We start from the raw sequence: 16,729 nt of genomic DNA, 5'->3' as shown, positions 1-16,729 counted from the left end.
TTTGATAGGGCTGGCCTACAATCATTATTGAGGTGGACTCCTAGCAGTTATCTCCTACAATTTAGATTGCTGCGTGTGGGTGGCCAACTGTGGAATATATATGGACAAACACTCTAAGCCCTGGTCTACACTAGGACTTTAGGTTGAATTTAGAAGCTTTTAATCGATATAAACCTGCACCTGTCCACACGATGAAGCCCTTTATTTCGACTTAAAGGGCTCTTAAAATTGATTTCCTTACTCCACCCTGACGAGTAGATTAGTGCTTAAATCGGCCTTGCCGGGTCGAATTTGGGGTACTGTGGACACAATTTGACGGTATTGGCCTCCGGGAGCTATCCCAGAGTGCTCCATTGTGACTGCTCTGGACAGCACTCTCAACTCAGATGCATGATTGTTTGCCATTGCCCTGACGCAGGGAGGGGCGACTGACAACATGGCTTACAGGGTTGGCTTACAGGGAGCTAAAATCAACAAAGGGGGTGGTTTTACATCAAGGAGTATTTCAGGCAGGACTTCATTTCTTATTGGAACCCTCCTTGGTGCACCTAAGTTATTGTTCTTATTGGAACAAGGAGGTTAGTCTGGCCTCTGATTGATACATGGCTAGATTTACCTCGCTGCACCTTCTCTGTGAGTGACTGCAATGTGACCTAAAAGAATGAGTCCCCTAGACGGGGGGTTTGCAAATGAGTACAAAACAAATCTGGTCTATTTCTTGTTTTGATCCACTCCATCTATCTTTTACATCTTTGGCTGGCAGCAGACGGTGCAGAAGGACTGCATTCCATCCACATCTCATGGCTGCTCAGCAGAAGATGATACAATAGGACTGCTAGCCATCCTCAGATCTTGCCTGCCCGGCAAAAGATGATGCAATAGGACTGCTAGCAATCCGTATCACCTGCCTGCTCACCATAAGATAGTTCAATAGGACTGACTGCAGGACTAAAGAGAATGACTTGATCAAGTCACTCCAAATTTAGTCCCTGCGCCCATGTCTGTCCAGGCGCTCCTGATTGACCTCACACAGGCGACCAGGAGCACCTCGGACATGACGATGACGGCTACCAGTCCTATTGCACCGTCTGCTGCCACAAGGCAATGGGTTGCTGCTGCTAGCAATGCAGTATCACGTCTGCCAGCACCCAGGAGACATACAGTGACAGTGAGCTGAGCGGGCTCCATGCTTGCTGTGGTATGGCGTCTGCACAGGTAACTCAGGGAAAAAAGGCGCGATATGATTGTCTGCCCTTGCTTTCACGGAGGGAGGGAGGGAATGGGGGCCTGACGATATGTACCCAGAACCACCCACAACAATGTTTTAGCCCCATCAGGCATTGGGATCTCAACCCAGAATTCCAATGGGCAGCGGAGACTGCGGGAACTGTGGGATAGCCATCTACAGTGCAACGCTCCGGAAGTCGACTCTAGCCTCGGTACTGTGGAAGCACTCCTCTGAGTTAATGCACTTAGAGCATTTTCTGTGGGGACACACACACTCGAATATATAAAACTGATTTCTAAAAAACCGACTTCTATAAACAACCTAATTTCGTAGTGTAGACATACCCTAAGAAGAATCTTATTTACCTTACAGTACCTGTGGTTCAAGATATTGTCTGTATGTATTCCACAACCCACCCATCTTCCTCACTTCTGTGGAATCTGTAACTCCTGGATTCTGTATTGGTGAAGGAAATGAGAGGTGTGTTGGGGAATACTGCCGTTATGCCCTTGATTAAAGGCATAAGGACACTCAAGGCCAGGTGCAGTCCCCAACAGACTCCCAAAACAATGTGAACTTGGGTGTATGTATACAAACAGTGGAATATTTATGGACAACACATCTAAGAACTACAGTTACTGTAAGCTAAGTACCCATTTCTTCTTCAAAGACAAAATTTACAAAATCTGCTAAGATCTTCCCTCTCCCACAAACACTACCTTTGCCATCACTGACCTTAAGGTCTCTGACTTCTCTTCAGCTGTGCCAATGAATTCATCCATTCCCACCTCATTTCCATCATCCTTATGCTCTCCCCATCTCTCTTTCCTTCTAAATCTCTGTCCTTTTTCCACTCAATATAAGTATGTTATCGACTCTCCTTCTCCATATCTGCCTTTCCTGCTACCTTCCCAGCTCTTTTTAAATTTATTCTCTCAAATATTTTAATATGCTCTGATTTCTTCTCCTCCAACTCTGTCTTATATCCCTTCTAATCTGGCTTCTGATGTTTCCACTCCGCTGAAACTGCTCTTACTAGGGTAATGACCTCTTGACAAAAATCTCAGGATCTTTACCTTCCCTCTGCTGCTTGTCATGCTGTTGATCATCGCCTTTTTGATCTTTCATCCCCACTGAGCTTTAGAGATTCTGTTTTCTCCTGGTTTTCCTCTGGCCTCTGATTTTTCTTTTGATGGGTGGGTTCTTCTTTTTTTTCCTACTTAGAGAGGATTCCTCAGAGCTCTTTTACTCCTCTTGCTCTTCTCACTTTATACCCTGTCTCATCAGCTCATGTCTTCAGCTGTTATCTGTATACTTGCAGTTCTCTCTCTCTACCACTGAACTGTCTCCTTCCATCCAATCCCACAACTCAGCTTGTCTCTGACATCTCCTCTTGGATGTATTGTCACCTTAAACTGAGCATGGCAAAAAACAAACTCTTCCTTTCTTTTTGTCATTCTCGATGTGTCTCTCTTCTCTATCACCTTAGCTTGCAGCCTTGAGTGTTGTTTTCTACTCCTGACTCAGGTCTCCAGGCTAGTTTCAAATCTTTCCTCTTTCCCATCAACACTTCTGAGATCTTTCCTTTCTTTTCATCCCCACAGACAGATCTATTGTTCAGCCCCTTATAATATCCTGTTTTAGATTACTGCCATACCCATCTCTTTGGTCTCTCAAAACACACATTGTTCTCCTTCAGTCTGTACAAAATGCTGCCACTGTTCTTTTAAACCCCTCCACTAGCTTCCCATTTAAGGTCTTACTAATTTTTAATTTTCTTGTCACTATCTCCAAAGCTATACGTACATAACTCTGTGTGATGGGTTGGATCACAGAAACCCCCTGGGAGCTGCCACCTGATGTGCCAAGTTTCAGAGTAACAGCCATGTTAGTCTGTATTCGCAAAAAGAAAAGGAGTACTTGTGGCACCTTAGAGACTAACCAATTTATTTGAGCATAAGCTTTTGTGAGCTACAGCTCACTTCATCGGATGCATACTGTGGAAAGTGTAGAAGATTTTTTTTATATACACACAAAGCACGAAAAAATACCTCCTCCCACCCCACTCTCCTGCTGGTAATAGCTTATCTAAAGTGATCACTCTCCTTACAATGTGTATGATAATCAAGTTGGGCCATTTCCAGGTTATCATACACATTGTAAGGAGAGTGATCACTTTAGATAAGCTATTACCAGCAGGAGAGTGGGGTGGGAGGAGGTATTTTTTCGTGCTTTGTGTGTATATAAAAAAAATCTTCTACACTTTCCACAGTATGCATCCAATGAAGTGAGCTGTAGCTCACAAAAGCTTATGCTCAAATAAATTGGTTAGTCTCTAAGGTGCCACAAGTACTCCTTTTCTGATGTGCCAAGACTACTTCTGCTCCTGCTTTCCTGCCCTGTCAGCTTAGGACGTCAGTGCCCTGCCTGGTTTGAGCCAGACCCGCTAGCCTGCTGTAAACCCAGACCCAGGTCTGAACCACGTCCCTTAACAGCTATAGGCTTAATTGAAAGCAGCGTACAGAAGTGTTCCTGTCTTTAACACTGAGATGCCCAACTCCCAATGGGGTTCAAACCCTAAATAAAGCTTATACAGGGTAAACTGATAAATTGTTTGCCCTCTATAACACTGACAGAGAGATATGCACAGCTGTTCCCCCCCCCCCCCCCCCAGGTATTAATACATACTCTGGGTTAATTAATAAGTAAAAAGTGATTTTATTAAATACAGAAAGTAGGATTTAAGTGGTTCCAAGTAGTAACGGACAGAACAAAGTGAATTACCAAGCAAGATAAAATAAAACACGTAAGTCTATGTCTAATACGGTAATAAAACTGAATACAGATAAATACCTCACCAGTTTCAGTAAGCTCTCTTTTACAGACTAGGCTCCTTCTAGTCTGGGTCCAGCAATCACTCACACTCCCTGTAGTTACTGTCCTCTGTTCAAGTTTCTTTCAGGTTTCTCTTTAGCTAGCTGAAGACAAAATGGAGGGGTCTTCCAGGGGTTTAAATAGACTTTCTTTTGTGGGTGGAGACCCCCTCCTCTCTCCTATGCAAAGTCCAGCTACAAAATGGAGTTTTGGAGTCACCTGGGCAAGTCACATGTCCATGCATGAATGAGTTCCTTACCAGCCAAGCCACATTCCTGGGAAAGCCCAGATGTGGATTGGTGTCTCCAAGTTCATTGTTGGCTTAAGGGCTTCTTGACTGGGCACATACTGAGAATAGTCTTTTATCAGGAAGCTGACCAACTGCTTCGCTAAAATCTACTCAGAATCAAACAAATATGCAGCCAATATTCATAACTTTGAATACAAAAATGATACATGCAGAGAAATAGGATTAATAGATTCAGTAGATCATAACCTTTACAGAGATAGGTTACATGGCATATGTAGCATAAAACACATTCTAGTTATGTCATAGATACTGTAGCAAATTGCCAGCACTACTATAATGGGTCTCGCACTTTCTCTTCTTGGATAGGGGTTAAGGGCACCGTTTCTTGCCCCTGAACTGGGGTATTAACCGCCATACTAGTGTCCTAGAGGAGGGGAGTGGAGAAGGAGGGACCCAGGCCCACCCTCTACTCCGGGTCCCAGCCCAGGGGCCCTAGGGATAGCGGTAAACCACTAGAACTAGCAGTTTCTTCCTCTGGGCTACTTCCCTCTCCTGCCCTTCAGCTTGTGGGGCTTCCTGACCTTCCTCTGCACAAACCGGGTGTCCCTTTACCTAGGGTCTTGGTCTTCTTAGCCCACCATAGCACTTCTCCAAACTCCCCTCTGCTTCCCTCCAAACTGCTCTCTGCTCCAACACCAATCCACTCTGCTTCAACTCCTCCTCTTGTCTGATTGAAGCAGGGGGTTTTATCATGTGACGGGCTTCAGGTGCTTTAATTGGCTTCAGGTGATTTAATTAATTTATAGCAAACTTTCTTCCCTCTACAAGGAATAAGGCTCCCTTCTGGTACTCTCCTGCTGCCCTCTGGCCATGCTGTATCACAATACATTCATAAGTATAGTTCCATAAAGCCTTATGGGGGGCACCATCACACTCGGTGCTTCCTACTTTTCCTTCCAAGTTAAGCTTCATGTTGTCTCCTGTCCACTCCGCCCTGCCAGTGCTCCAAACCTCATCATCAAATTCTCACACAGTCAATTCTGTGCCTCTATCAAGCAGTCCCATGTGCGGAACAATCTATCTGAGCTCATCTTCAAGGTCCCTACCTTGTCACCTTGAAGACCCACTCCTGTGCTGCCTATAGTGAATCAAGTTCACTTTTTTATAAATTGTTCACTGTTGATTCCCTTCCCTTGACTGTCTACATTTCTTTTTTCTTAGATTGTGATTTTCGAGTAAGGGCCATTCTTAAGTGTTTGGAAAGCGCCTAGCCCATAGTTATTTTTGTGATAGTGCAGTTAACAAGGTGGCAGGGACAGAATAGGGTTTCACCTTCAGTGATTTATCTCAGCCACCTTCTCTGCTCTCAGTGTTGGCCTTGGAGGGGTGGAGAAAATGGGATGGAGGAGGAGACAGCTTGCTCTGTTAGGTTCTTGTCACTAAGATAGTGAAGGGTGGAAGAGGCTGGAGGTGGCGTGGGTTGTCCTTGAGGTTCCCCAGTCTGTTTTCCCCCTTGAACCTTTCTCACAGCCTTGATTTTCCTCAGGTTTCACAGATCACTTTCCAGTTTCTATCTTCCACTTCTGAAAAGCACTGGTCTCAGAACAAGTTCATTCATCTCATTGAAATGTCAAGCTGTAAAAGCTTTCATAATTTGATGTACTTTAGTATTCTAGTGTTTCATTAGTAAATTTATGTATTGTGATGAATTTGCTGAGCAGTAAGAGATCAGCAGAAGGCATCCACTAAGACTGAATCTGTTGCTGATCTGTTGAAGGGCAGTAGGGCAGACTGTTGGGATGGGTTCCAAGGCATTTGGGGAAAATGGTTAGAGACCTGGAGGCAAAGAGATGAAGGGGGCTGTTCCTTGTGCCAAATCAGGGTAACAGAGCTAGGGTTTCTAGATTTGCCTGAATGTAGCTTGTTCTGTCTTTTTATTTTAGGACTGAGGGGGAGTCAGGCATAGTATAGGTAAATAAATTAGACCATGCTCCAGAATGTCACCTCTCTCAACAATGGAAACTAACCTGGTGCAAAGCCACGAAATTGACCTCTGTTCAGGTAAGAAGTGGCAAAGTGAATGTTATCTTTAGAACACGTGAAGGTGAGGCCTGAACTTATTTGGTTTGATACAAGTGTCACACGATGGTAAAAAGTATGAAAACCACTCAGTTATACGAACAATAGGAGAGAGAAAATCAGACAGAAGTGACTGTAGTTGATCGTGTCCCTTTAAAATGTTGGATTTTATTCAGGGAAAGATGTTTGTTACCCAGGCAACAGAGAATATGTATTTCAGTACCTAGGAAAGGAAAAGAACAGATGTTCTTATGTGCAGCATGGAGTTACAGCCAATTATCACCCTCATTAGTAAATATAATGCGGGCAGTAATTAAACTGCTTATTACTTTACCATTGCATGTGATAAAATTAATAAGCCATGAATAGAAGGAAGAAGGGTATGGGGGAGAGGAAACTCTTCCTTATTTGATGCTGTATGAGATTTTAAGTATTTTAACTTAAATAATAAAATTCATCAATGCTCCTTTTCCACACTAAAATGCTTTTTAGATTTTGTAGACTTACATTTTGCCACTGCGTTTTCTGCAGTATTATGCATTCTTCTGATTGTCTCCTTAAGAAAGTTCCTTTTGATTTGACATTTGACTCATTAGTATTACATCTTTGATAATTTGTGTTACTCTTCTTAAATATCTGAAAATGAAAAGGAAATTGGGTAAATCCCCTAAAAGTAAAATAAGGAAGTCTCTACTAGAATACCAGAAATATTAGTATTCAGCTTCGGGATCATGTAAAATTATACTGAGGCCTGATTTGTACATGGATTTTTGTACCAGTATAACTATTATGATTAGAGGGTATGACTTTTTTAACCAAAATGTTTATGGTGGTACAGCTTCCCTATTGTAGATGCAGATACATTCCTATTATACCGGTATAGCTTATTCTCCTTCCTTTGAGCATCCACATCCTTTCCAGGTTAGTGAATACTGTTCTCAACTTTTACTGAAAGGAAGTAAGAGCTTTGATATTTGATGTGATAGTTACAAACAAAGCACATTTTAGGCCTGATCCTCTTGTAGTATACACTAGCATAACTTTATAGATGACAGTGGAGTTATGCCATTATACAGTAGCTCAAGATTTGGCCTCTTGCCTATACTTTTTCCATACTTCTTGCCAGAAATAGAAAGGAAAACCTTTATTTTATGCTTTTATAAAGAGCATTGCAAAAACATTTTTCCTGTCTTGGTAATATAGGATAAAGGAAAGTGTCCTTGCCTATCCTTTTTTTCAGGTTCGGCTAAAGGACATATGTGGTCCTATAGATCAAACTGTAACATGTCATAGTGCATGGAAACAAGAAAAGGAATATTGTGTATCCCTTATTTTTTAGTTTATTTGGTTAATTGACTGAATTATCCCATCACACCCTCGTGACATGTTGGGAAACTACTCCAAAAAGTCCAATATTATGGCAGTGGTGGCTGAAAAGATGAATGTAAAAGAAAAACATTTGTCCTCTAAATAGAAGGAATGAATTATTTTTAAATTCCCGTAACTCTTTTTTTGTGTTGTTTTTAAATCTTCTAATCTCCCCATCACCCTGCCCCTCTGATTTTGACCACTAGTGTATGCTCCCTCTCATCACGCTATCCCACACTCATCCACAGTGACTGCAACTTCCATGTTGATGACCCATTGGATCACTTTGTTGCATGTTTCCTCACCTTCACTTTATTAGTCTTGCAGCCCTGATTCAACTCTCCCATTCAACAAGAGGACCGTTCACTTTACCAAGCACTGCTTTCTCTAATCTCTCTGTTGGTGAGCTTCCCCTATCTGATGTAGGAACATGGGCTTTATAGAGTCCAGCATTATAGAGCATTATAGAGTCCAGTTCCTAGCTATCATGGGTAACCCTGTCATAATCCCATTTATAGACTCATTAAGATAGTTAAATTGTTTTCCTCTACTACTCCTATTGAAAGGCTGTTCCAAAATCTTACTCCTCTGATGGTTTAGAAATCTTTTAATTTCCAGCCTAAACTTATTCATGGTTTATACACACTTTGTTTTTGTGCCAACAGTCTTCTTTAACTTAAAAAGCTCTTCTTTCTGGTGTTTATAACCCTGATGCATGTATAGAAAGCAGTCATATCCTCTCTCTGCCTTCATTTTTCTAAAGCAAACAAACCAAGCTCTTTTAGTCTCCTCTTGTAAGAGAGGCTCTCCACTCCCCTGATCATCCTACTAGCTCTCCTCTGTACCAGTTCCAGTTTGAAATCAATTTTCTTGAAAAGGGGAACGTGGAGGAGGTTAGTCACTGTCAGCATTGCCCATCAGCCGTCTCCCTCATGCTCTGTCACTTGGCCTTTCTGTGACTTCCAGTCCATCATTGCTGATGACTTCTTGTCTGTTCTCAGCCCTTTCCTCCTTTCCTTTTCTTCCCATTTTTGACATGTCAGCTGCCTTCAACATCATTGACCCATAGTCCTCTTCTTGAAGTCTTGTCCTCCCTTTGCATCTGTGATCTGTCCTTGCCTGGTTCTCCTTCTACCTCTCTAATTGCTAGCGCTATGGTGATACAAACAGATAAAACTGGGAATTGAAACTTTTAAAATATGGTATCCTAAAACACTTACAGATGGGAGTTCTGCACTTGTTCTGGGTCTGGTCAGTGCTTCTGTCTTTCTTTACCATATGTTTATACAGTATCTAGCCCAGTGGGCTTTCGATCTTGATTGGTGTCTCTAGCTGCTACTGTTGTAACACAAACAATAAAGAATACTATAAAACAAGTTACCAGCCTGCCTTCTGCTGACAGAAATTTATGATAATTTGGGAAAAGTCCAGGTCCTTTCATTGTATATTTTTTCTGGAGCAGCAAAGCAGTCCTGTTAGGATTCTTGTCAAACTATATTAAATGAATTGTTTGACGAAGTTCCTGGGACAAGCTATTGAAGTGTATAAGAGAAACAGTTTAATCTTGCTGTGTCGTGCTGTTACATGAGATTATATATTGCAATCCAGAATAGGGAGCTCCCAATCTAAGCTATTTTTCCTAACCTTCTTCTAGTACATGTGAGACTGACTCAAATGTAAAAAGCATAGCTTTTTGACCAGTCTCGGCTTGGAATGTGCAGCACTAGTCACTTAGCACTCCTTCCTCAAACTAATTTACCTTAGGCTCAAACATTTTATGTGGCAGGATCACTACTAAAAGGGTCTGAGCCTTTGTATAATATTGAATGTGAAAGTACAGTGGTCACTATTAAAAAGTCAGCATTTAAGTTACCACAGTTCTTTGAGTGCTTGTCCCTATTTGGAGTATTCCCACTTGGTCTTTCCTCTGCACCCAGGGCATGTACAAAATGTCTCTCCATGGTAGTGGCTCACTTAAGGAATCAGGGTATTTTCATTTGTCCCTGCTTGAATGATTAGCTGCTGAAGTGTGCTTTTGTGCAAGGACCTGATGAGTCACATAGCTACTACAGCCAAACTTCTCTCATACCTAGGGTTCTTTCTCAAGCTCCTAAAGTCTATCTTCTGTCCTGCTCAAAGGATTCACTTTATAGGCGCCATATTCAATTTTGTAGAAGGGAAAGCTTTTCAGCCATAGGACAGATTTCTCTGAATAAGACAATGTATATTAAAGATTTGAAGTTGGCCTACACAGACATCATTATGTCATCCAGGAGAGTGAGCTGAATGCGCTCATGACTGATTCACCTTTTATTCCTTTCATAAGGATAATGTAGTTCTTAGACCTGATCCTCTGTTTTTACCTAAAGTAGTGATTTCCATGTTAATCAGTCTTATTAATTTGCCATTTTCCTCCTAAACCACATTCTAATAAAGGGGAATCTGTCTCCACATATAGGATGCCAGAAGGGCTCTCGCATATTATTTGGACAGAACTATGAGCTATCAAAAACATCTAGACTGTGTGCATCTTATGCCAAGAATAGTATGGGGCATACAGTTTATTCTTGGATTATTTCATGGTGGATTAAACAGTGCATTGCTGAGTGTTATATGGTAGAAAAAGTTCCTGTGCCTGTCTCAATTTGACCACGTTCCACTAGAGCTGTGGTTACTTCTTTCACTTGTCTGAGCCAGGTGCCACTTGCTGATGTCTGCAAAGCTGTGACCTGGACTTCAGTACATGCCTTCACCAATCACTACACTCTGGATTTAGTTTCTTTAGAGGATGCTGAAGTGCTAAAGTGGTGCTTCAGTCTTTATTTAACCAGGACTCTGTTCCTTCCTTCAGGGTACTGTTTATCAATCTAGCCCATAAATGGGACTATGCAGAGCCACTCCAAGAAGAAATGAAGGCTACTTACCCATAACTGGACTTCTTTGAGGTGGCTCTGCATATTCAGACTTTCCATCCTCCTTCCCCTCTCTGTCAGTGTCCTGGTTGTGATGTCTCTGATTTTGTGGTGGAAGGTGCTTAGCTGGGAGGGCGCTCCACCCTTTTTGTAGCCTTGCCCTTGGTATGTCGACTACACTGAGGGAATGGGCAGGGACACAGGAGCACCCTAGCTACACTGCTAGAAAAAGGGTTTTGCTGCAAGACACCACAGAGGGGTGCAAAATCCCGTAAGTGGGAATATGCAAAGTCATCTCAAAGAAATCTGGTTACAGGTTCATTTCCTAGTTGTGATAACGTCAGATGGAAGGTTTGGGAAACTAGGCATGCTCCTGTTGGCCCACCAGTGATCTTCCAAAGGAGAAGGTGTCCATTAGGCTTCACCTTATGTTTGTTCAGTCTGCCTCCTGCGGACAGAAATTTATAATAATTTGGGAAAAGTCCAGGTCCTTTCACATCAGCCAAAACATCCACTTAGCTGTGTTCTACCCTAAGGCACATATAAGCAGGGAAGAAGTGAGATGGCACTCCATGGATATGGATAAGGCCCTTGCCGTTTACTGACAGATAATAAAATCATTCTAGAAGTCACCAAAACTCTATTGTTTGCAGAGAGGATGACGGGGGAGGCCTCTTATGTTCCCAGGCTGTCAGCGTGGATCTCAGGCTGCCCAGTACACTGCTACAAGCAAGGTTTGTCTTGGGGGCAGTGTGAGTGACCATTCAACAAGAGATCAGGCAGCCTTGATAGGACCTTCCTTGAGGGAGGCTATTACAGACACCTGTGGAGCAGTGGCATGGGCTCAGTACACGTTGTCACAAAGCACTATGGTACAGGCAGCTGCCTCATATGCCTCTCTGGGTAGAGGGGTCCTCCATTCTGTAATGGGACATGGCTTCACGCACCCACCTTCTCAAAGAAGACACTACTTGTGAATCACCTGAAGTGCACTTCACATAGGTACAAGCACTCAGAGAGGCAACTTGTAATAACTGGAATTCTTCAAGATGTGTTGTCCCTATGTGTCGTGTACTATCCCCTTCTTCCCCTCTGCCTCAGATCCCATCCTAGGGACCTGTGGTAGAGAAAGAACTGAGGTCATGATGATTGGGCAGCCTCTAATACCCTGGATGCAAAGCACTAGGACAGCAGGATCACATGCATGGTCCAAAGGAACACAGTTGGAAAAGAATTCTCCAATCCCAGATGTATGGGCATACATACACAGGCCTGAAGTGCACTACACATAGGGGCAGCACATCTAAAGAATTCAAGTTATTACAGGGGAAGTAACCTCTCCTTCCCTGTACTTTGGAATAAGAAAAAAATGTGCTGTCTAGAAGTGTCTTTTGGTAAACATTAACTTTTTGTGGTAATCACTGTATCTTACTAATTCAGACCAGGTAGATCAGATTGTAGATTCAGACCAGGTTTGAGATGGTGGTAACTGGCTTGGTTGAAAAGAACACAATATTGTTCATGTTATTTTGCAAAGAACTCTTGCCTTGTAGTGGACAGAATGGATGGTGCTCATTTAGTGAGCAATCTAATATTTTCTCATTGTTCAATGTGTGTCCCATGCCTTATTTACTGCACGTCTTTTAGCTCCGGCAGTAGAGGCTCATGCATTAAGGTAACAGGTTTGATCCTTGCTGCCAATGCCCCTGTGTGAGTAGGCGTTACATGAAATATTTCCCAAATATTAATGAATTTATTTTCACAACAGCCCTGTGAGATGATTATCATCCCCATTTTACAATTGGGGAACAGAGGCAGAGAGTTTAAGGTAAAAAGTATCCACTAATTTTATATGCCCAATTTGAGAAACCTAGGACCTGATTTTTTCAGAGTACTTAGTACACACTATTTATATAGCACTTTATATACTCAAACTACAGCTCCCATGGACATCACTTGCAGCCTTGCTCACTCAGCACTTCTATAAAACAGACCCCATTTAAAACAGTCTTAAATTGGGCATCTAGAAAATGGGGAACACACAATTAGTAACACACCCACCCACTTCCTGATTAACTGCAGACTATATAGTAAAACTTTTTACACTAAAATGACAAAATCATTAGTCAGTAGTTCTAGTAGTGAAAATAATAATTTAAATACTGAAAACGCCAATGACAATAATTTTGGTGATGAAAATATCTTAAATGTTGAATCATCTGAAAATGTGTTGGCAATGGAAGAGGATTTACATGATTGTGAAAATGTAGTACCCGATTGTTGGACTTCTGAGCAGGCACAATATTTTTTAAAAAAATATAATGGCTTGATAATTGAAGGCAAAAAACTTGGCTGTTCCCACTGTGCAAATATGTCACATTTGGGGGTCCTTGGAGGAAAATCTTTACACATTTCTTTGGAATGGCGAAAGTGTACTATTAAAACATCTGGAACTGATAAAAAAGTTCTGCAAGCTTCATTAAGAAGAAAAATTAAGGAACATTTCGAATCAAGCTCTCATTTGAGAGTTATAAATATTTTAAATGAATCTAAAAAAGAACCTCTCACTACAGTGATTGATAAAGTTACTGAAAAAAATATTGCAATAACCAGCAAAATTTTCAACATAGTTTACAGCTTAGTAAAAAGAAACCGACCAATGTCAGATATGGAGGATGAAGTAGAGCTACAAATTAAGAATGAAACTGATTTAGGGAACAGCCTACATTCTCGATTTTCGGCCATCAGAATCATAGAGCATATTGCTGAATTAATAAGAAAACAAATTTTTAGTAAAATCATTGAAAACAGTTCAAAGGTTTGTATTATTATTGATGAAATTTCTACAATTTCAAGTAAAACTGTGCTTGTAATTCTTATAAAATGTGAATTACAAGATTCTTCACCAACAATTTTTCTCAATTTAGTGGAATTAGAATCAACAAAAACAGAAAATATTTACAATGCTTTGAGAAATATATTAACTGATACAGGATTTGACACAAAATATTTAAAGAAAAATTTAATCAGATTTTGTTCTGATGGCGCGAGCACCATGCTTGGACATAAATCTGGAGTTGCTACAAGACTCATCCAAGATTTTCCAAACATTATAATTTGGCATTGTTTGAATCATCGGCTACAACTGGCTTTAGATGATGCTATAAATGATATCAATGAAATAAGCCATTTCAAGATTTTTTTGGACAAGATTTATGGAATTTTTCATCAGTCAAATAAAAGTTTGAACTTAAACAAGTTTCTGAAGAGCTATATATTGAAATAATCAAAATAGGCCGTGTTTTTGGTCCACGATGGGCTTCTTGTAGCCTTAGAGCTGTCAAAGTGGTCTGGAGAGCTTATCCAGCTCTTTATATTTATTTTTCCAAAAATAAGAAATTTTCTGGCATGGAAAAAAGATTGAAAAACAAAGAATTTTAAGAAGAGATGTTATATTATGATTAACATTAATGATTGACATTTTGGATGAACTTGCATTATTATCAAATGCACTGCAAGCGAGACAATTGAGTTTAACAAAGGCAGATAAGCTAATCAAATAAACGATTGATTTTTTCATACAATTAAAAGATAGTTTTGGTATACATGAAAATAAAATTAATGAAATGATAAAGTGATGCTTTTAAATGCAGAGTTTGAAGATAATGTAAGGTTTTAATCACTGCCACGAGACAAAGTAATAGAGTGTATTATTGAAAAAATGAAGGCAAGGTTATTAAACGAAAATCACATTAAATATAAAGAAGATAATTTAGGTCATTCTAGTAATACACCTAAAATAGTTGAATTATTCAATGTTATGGATCCCACTTCATGGAATGTTGAAGAAGTCAGGTTACCTTGGAAATCAGGAGAAGAAAAAGTGCATGAATTAAACAAATTCATAAAATTTGTAGTCGATTTAAATGATTTTCATGACTATGTAGAGAATAACATTCAATCAAAACATCTTCCTGATCCGGAAACAATAAGGAAAGCAAAGCAAATTATGAACACAATTGCAATTAGTTTTGCAGAAGCAGAAAGAGCTTTTTCGTTGATGAATATTATTTGTAGTGATAAAAGGGCGAATTTAACAATTACAGATATCTCAAGCTTTATGACCATCAATTTGTTGAGAAAACCACTAAGTTCCTGGAACCCAATACCATATGTTAAAGCATGGATGAGAAGTCATCGATCCGCATTAGATACCAGAGTTCGTATATCCAATACCAAAGATTATGGAGAAGATTAAGAAACCATTTGGAAATTACAACCTAATTAGTAATAAATAATGTACTTAAATATTCTTTAAAATATTGCTTGTTGCATTGTATACTTCAACATGAATATATTACACTTTTTATTTTTAATAACTTAAGTAGTTCACATGTAATATTTTAAAATAAAAGAATAATAGGCATTTCATTCTTAAATATTATTATCATTTGCTTACTCATACATCTCTTCTTTATATTCTTCTTTTCAAATGTATTTTAAATTCATTTAAGAAAGCGATACTTTGTTTCTATTGTAATAAACATGTAATAATGTTTTTTATTTTTTTTATTGTTAAGTATGACTCCCAATGATTCAATGCATTGCCACTTCTTATGGAAAAAGGTACAAAAAATACATACTGTGGCACATCCCTTAAATCAGAACTTTTTTAGGGAACTGGTTGTTAAGATTTTGGCAGCTCATCACTGAGTATAGGCCTTTACATACAGGCCTGAATATCTATATCCTAACAAAGGTAGGTGAGAGCTGTCTGAGGCGGAAAGGTGAAACCAGGGCGGGCAGGAGGAGGAGGAACTGCAGCAGCAGAGGATGTCTGGTACAGAGAGCCATTGGGAAGAGCAAAAGCTTGATGGTGAGGACTGGTCAGAGTTTAGGAACCCCTGCTGAGTTAAAGGAGAGCTTGTGCAGACACCCCTCAGAAGGGGAAGAATCAGCCTGGTTAAGAGAAGCTGAGCCTAAAACAAGAGGGTTGATGCTGGAGGGCTGATCCTAGATGCAGGGATAGGACTCACATGCAGAGAGGCCTGAGTGAATGGAATGCTGGGAAGACCCCTGGCAGTTGGCGTGAGTGGAAGGCTGCAAGGAACCTACACCCAAAATAAGGGGCTGGTCCTGGAAGGATGTTCCTGGAGCAGGAATAGGACTCTCAGTCAGGGAGGCCTGGCTGAGCAGAACACTGTGGGGAGGTTTGTCACAAAAGACCAGACTTGAGGCTAGAGGAGACAACTCACAGAAGAGAAGTGTGTCTTGGAGCTCTGACAGAAGGCCTGGAGAGTGAGGCTCTTGAATAGGGGCTAAAGGAACTGACAGAAAGTGGTTCCTGGCTTGGGTGGGTTACCTGGGAAACAATGACCTTGGAATGGGATTTAAAGAGCTGCTGCATTGTAACCTTGTTTTATTTTGGGGTTTTCAGAACTGTTTTTTATTGTGAGGGATGTGTGGACTGTGGTACTTAATATAAATAAAATGGTTTGAATTTGCTGCAATAATCCTTTTCAAGTGTCGATTCCAAGGGGAAACTGAGGCAGGCAGGCATGTTGTGCCATGGCCATCTGTAGGAGGATGCTCCAAGAAGGATTGCCCTACAACAGGGCCTTCAAAAAAATAGTAGGTGATCATATAATTAAGGACAATATCATAATACATATGCACAAAGGGGCTGAATTAAGATTGGACAGGCAACCTTAATTTGTCACTTCCTAACTTTTGAGTGCTTGACTTTGTAACTTAAATGTTCTTCTAACATTGTGTGTGTGTGTGTGTGTGTAATTTTTATGGTTTTTAAAAAGCAAACTGAAAAAACAGAAATGCCATGTGATGTCTCATTGACACCCACATAGATCATCAATAGGATGGGACTTTTTGATCCACTGTAGAGGCCTCTGTCACTTGAATAGCAATAGTAGGTTATCCTCTATGTATAACAGCACTAAAGGGGGATGTGACACACTTTCCCACTGGGTTTCGCAGATCTTTGCTAATAGGAGAGGAATG

At 40.6% G+C, this 16,729-nt stretch overlaps 1 protein-coding gene and 1 pseudogene across 1 annotated transcript in view; both read left to right on the top strand.

Annotated features, from left to right (window-relative positions):
* CDK19 (cyclin dependent kinase 19) overlaps positions 1-16,729 on the top strand; it is a 221,192-nt gene that overhangs the window by 75,171 nt on the left and 129,292 nt on the right.
* Positions 11,470-14,975, top strand: LOC140908215 (E3 SUMO-protein ligase KIAA1586 pseudogene; annotated as a pseudogene).

This window comes from Lepidochelys kempii, chromosome 3 (assembly GCF_965140285.1).
Source record: "Lepidochelys kempii isolate rLepKem1 chromosome 3, rLepKem1.hap1, whole genome shotgun sequence".
Lineage (NCBI taxonomy): Eukaryota > Metazoa > Chordata > Testudines > Cheloniidae > Lepidochelys > Lepidochelys kempii.
Note: the sequence above shows the minus strand (reverse complement) of the source record. Positions and strands in the feature narration are given on the sequence as shown.